Below are 4,281 nucleotides of genomic sequence, written 5' to 3'. Positions count from 1 at the left end.
TGTCCCATTTGTGGCTGAGCCCTCCCCTTACACTTATTCTCTGCGTTTTGAAAGTTGTGGAGTCTGTTTCGTTTGAGACAGGGTCTAACTATGTAGACCAGGCTAGCTGGAAATTCACAGAGCCTGCCCCTGCCTCTCAAACACTCAGATTAAGGGCGTGCATCACCATATCTGGCAAAGGGAAGTCTAGCAGTCCAGGATTCTCTAGAGATGCAGTTTTAGTGGCTGGGGCTTTTTAGTGGTCGAACTGGCTGAGTTCCCCAGACCCTTGTGAGTATTATAACACCAATAAATGTCTTAGTTCACCAAGCTGGACTTAGGAGGAACAATTTCTTTTGTCAATCCGTCTTTGCCCTTGGTATCAGTGGGTGTCTTAGGGTTTCTATTGCTCTGAAGAGACACCATGGCCACAACAACTCTTATAAAGGAAAACATTTAATTGGAGCTGACTTACAGTTTCAGAGATTTAGTCCATTTTCATCATGGTGGGAAACATTGTGACAGGCAGACAGACATGGTGCTGGAGAGGAAGCTGAGAGTTCTACTTCTTGACGCACAGGCAACAGAATGTGAACTGTGTTCCACACTGGGCATAGCTTGAGCAATAGGAGACATCAAAGCCCACCCCACAGTGACACACTTCCTCCAACAAGACCACACCATCTTTGGGGGCCATTTTCTCTCAAACCACCATAGGGGTGAACGCAGACTCCTCAGAAAAAACACACGCTAGGTCAACAGGAAGAGAAAAAGCGGCTCTCCTTTATCTCCCATGAAGACCACCAGAGACAGCTCATTCTGAAGCCAAACGTGAGTGGCCATGAGCAGAAGAAACAGATTTAGGTTTTCCCAAATATCGTGTTTCAAAGTAGTAAGGGCTGGCTAGCCTGGAACTTGCAATGTAGACCAGGCTGGCCCTGAATGCAGAGAAGTCCACCTGCCTCTGCTGCTGCCTCCTGAGTGCTGGGATAAAACACATTGCACCACCATGCTTCATCTTCGTGAAGTTTTTATGGTAACATAACAAATTTATAAATAAATGAACTTTTTGAGTACATTGGTGGAAACATCAGGTGGCAAAGTGGGGGAAATCTCTAGGCCTCAGATGTTATCTGATGACATTGTAAGCTTTGGGGCTGGTAGAAGGTAGGGGTTTGTTTGTACTAGTAGGTGATTTATCCGACTAGTCACAAGAAAGTTGGGTCAAACAATGGTAGACAATGAATGGCATGGTGGTATTCATGGCGGCAAGTAGTAGGCTCACAAACGGCTCAGTAGTGAAGAGCGCTTTGCTCTTGGCAGAGATAAGTTCCTAGCAAACACATGGTGGCTCATACTCATCACAGTTTCAGTTTCGAGGGATCCAGTGATCCTTTCTAGCCTCCTCAGGCACCAGGATTGTATATAATGTGCATATACATCTAGGAAAAACATTCCTACACACAAAGCAAATAAAACTAAAGTAATGTGTTTTTTAAACTTTCAAGGTCATTCTGCTTCAGTATAGAGAGGAATCAAAACAAGACACCCAATATCAACCTTGGGCTTATATATGTATACTTTCACAATACACATATATACCTGCACACATGTGTGTAGACAGATGTGAATGCGCATACACATATGTGTACATACATATGCAAAATAATTCTAAAATTTTCCAGAGATTTTGTTTCAGATAAATATGCCACCTCAGTTCCTATTTAAGAATACATTTTCTAAGTTGGGCCGTGGTGGTGCACACCTTTAATCTCTGCACTTGGGACGTAGAGGCAGGCTGATCTCTGTGAATTCAAGGCCAGCCTGGTCTATAAGGCAAGTTTCAGGACAGCAAAGGGTACACAGAGAAACCCTGTCCTTGCCATTGTATATTGAAAATCTGCAATTTTGTTTTTTTTTCATTTATATGAGGTTCATAGTTAAGTGTATTTTGAGTCTTAGAAGAGATTATGACCCCCCCCCCCCTTTTTTTGAGACAGGGTCTTACTGTGTAGATCTTGCCGACTTGGAATTAACTATACAGATTAGGACAGGCTGACCTTAAACTCACAGATATCTACCTGCCTTTGCCTGAATACTGGTATTAAAGGTGTGTGTAGGTAAAACCTTTGGACTTTGAGCAGCGCTGAGATTGCTCAATATTGTGGGGACTTTTAGGGATGAATTTTGCATTATAAAATGAAATGAGACTGAAGGGGCCAGGGCCATAATGCTATGACTTAAAATGTTGTTTCTATGTTGTGAAGGTGCTACTGTGGTCTTCATTGAACTTAACTGCGTTTATATATATGTATGTATGTATTTTTGGTTTTTGAGACAGGGTTTCTCTGTAGTTTTGGGGCCTGTCCTGAAACTTGCTCTGTAGGCTAGGCTAGGCTCAAACTCACAGAGATCTTAACTGTATTTAAAATCAGCATAGAAGCATACTTCTGGGTATGTCTATGAGGGTGTATCCAAGAAAGTTTAAAGAGTGAAGGCCCAGCCTGAGTGTGGATAGCATCATCCTATGGGTCAGGAGGAATATAAAGGAGGAAGCAGGATCAGAATTCATTTCTCTCTGATTCTGACCGAGGACACTGTGTAACCAGCCTCATGCTACTTTCATCCCCGTCAAAGTAGACTGTCAACCCTTTAGAACTATAGAAAGTAAGCCCCTCCTGAAGTTACCGTGGTCAAGTATGTTGTCACATTCTTTGCAAGAACGAGAATATCTTTATTGTAGTTGTTGGTAGCAAATGATGCAGGCAAAACATATATTTTCTTTCTTTTGGTTTTTTCTTTTTCTTTTCTTTTTGGTTTTTTGAGACAGGGTTTCTCTGTAACTTTGGTGCCTGTCCCGGAACTAGCTCTTGTAGACCAGGCTGGCCTCGAACTACCAGAGATCCGCCTGCCTCTGCCTCCTGAGTGCTGGCATTAAAGGCGTGTGCCACCACTGCCCAGCTCTTTTGGTTTTTTCAAGACAAGTTTTCTCTGTGTAACAGCCCTAGCTATTTTGGAACTTGCTTTGTAGACTAGACTGGTCTTGAATTCACAGAGATCCACTACCTCTGCCTCCCAATTGTTGGGATTAAAGGTGTGTGCCACTACCACTCAGCTTGACACCAAAGTTTCTTACCAGAAAATGTCCACTATAGGAAGCTGAGACCTCCCAGTAGTGAGGACAGGTGTCACACTGCAGCCTGGTCGAGCACTATTCCTCCCTTCCTTTCTTTTTTGGTCTTGTGCGTGGTGTAGGGATCAAACACATGCTCTATCCTACTGAGCTACAACTGTGTCTCTAGTTTTAAATTCTCAGATAATGTCGGGTGTCATTTTGTCCCTGGACTTAATTTTACCTCTCTGATGGGATATATTAAAAATACATAGGCATAAAGATGAATTTAATCCTATCTTGTGAGAACTTAATTACTGACTCCTATCATGGTTGGAGTTTGAAACTTTCCTTAAAGGCTCCTGTACTGGGTCACCCCTTCCCAGACTGGTGGAGATGTTTGGAGTAGGCTATGGAACCTTTGAGACGTGCAGCAGAAATGGCTTACTAGGGGAGGGGTCTTGACCTTTATAATCACCTCTGGCTCCTGATGGAGGTTTGTTTCCCAGCTGCCCAGAGAGCAGCAGCAGTCACAAGCTTGATACCTCTGAGGAAACCACTGCCCATTCCTTCCCCAGTATAGGAATGAATACTCTCAAACTGCGAACGGAAACAGAGAATCCCTTTAAATAGGTTCGGTTGATGGTATTTTGTTATGGGGGTAAAAGGGAGAGGAATATAAGGATAACGAAGATTAATACTGCTTCCTACCCAGCAATCGACCCCTCCCTTCCTTATTATTTTGCTTATGTACCTTTCCTGTTCCCACTCTGCTAACTATAGGCAACGTGGAAACTACTTAAGATCCAGGAGCCACTGAAACGCCACATCCTACCCAGTCCACTGTACTTTCTTAAAGCATAGACATGTACGCCAATTTTGGCCATGAGATTTGAGTCTGCACTATAGACTACAAAAGGTTGACTCTCGAGTTTTGAGTTATGCTCCACGTTCACTAGTTGTACCATCTTGGAAACGGTCTATTCCAGTAGAAGCAATTCCCTCACGTGGATATGTGAATCACAATGAAAATTCAAGTAGATTATCCTCATGGCCCTATTAGTCTCGGGGGTCCCTGGGTCTACACACGGGAGATGCCCTTCTGGCGTCGATGGATTGTCTTTTTTGCACTGTCTGGGGTAACCCTATGTCGCGCACAGCGGCTCTGAACGGACCAGTTAGGGGACCCG

The sequence above is a fragment of the Microtus pennsylvanicus genome, chromosome 2 (genome assembly GCF_037038515.1).
Source record: "Microtus pennsylvanicus isolate mMicPen1 chromosome 2, mMicPen1.hap1, whole genome shotgun sequence".
In the NCBI taxonomy this organism is placed as follows: Eukaryota; Metazoa; Chordata; class Mammalia; order Rodentia; family Cricetidae; genus Microtus; species Microtus pennsylvanicus.
This window is presented reverse-complemented; position numbering follows the sequence as displayed.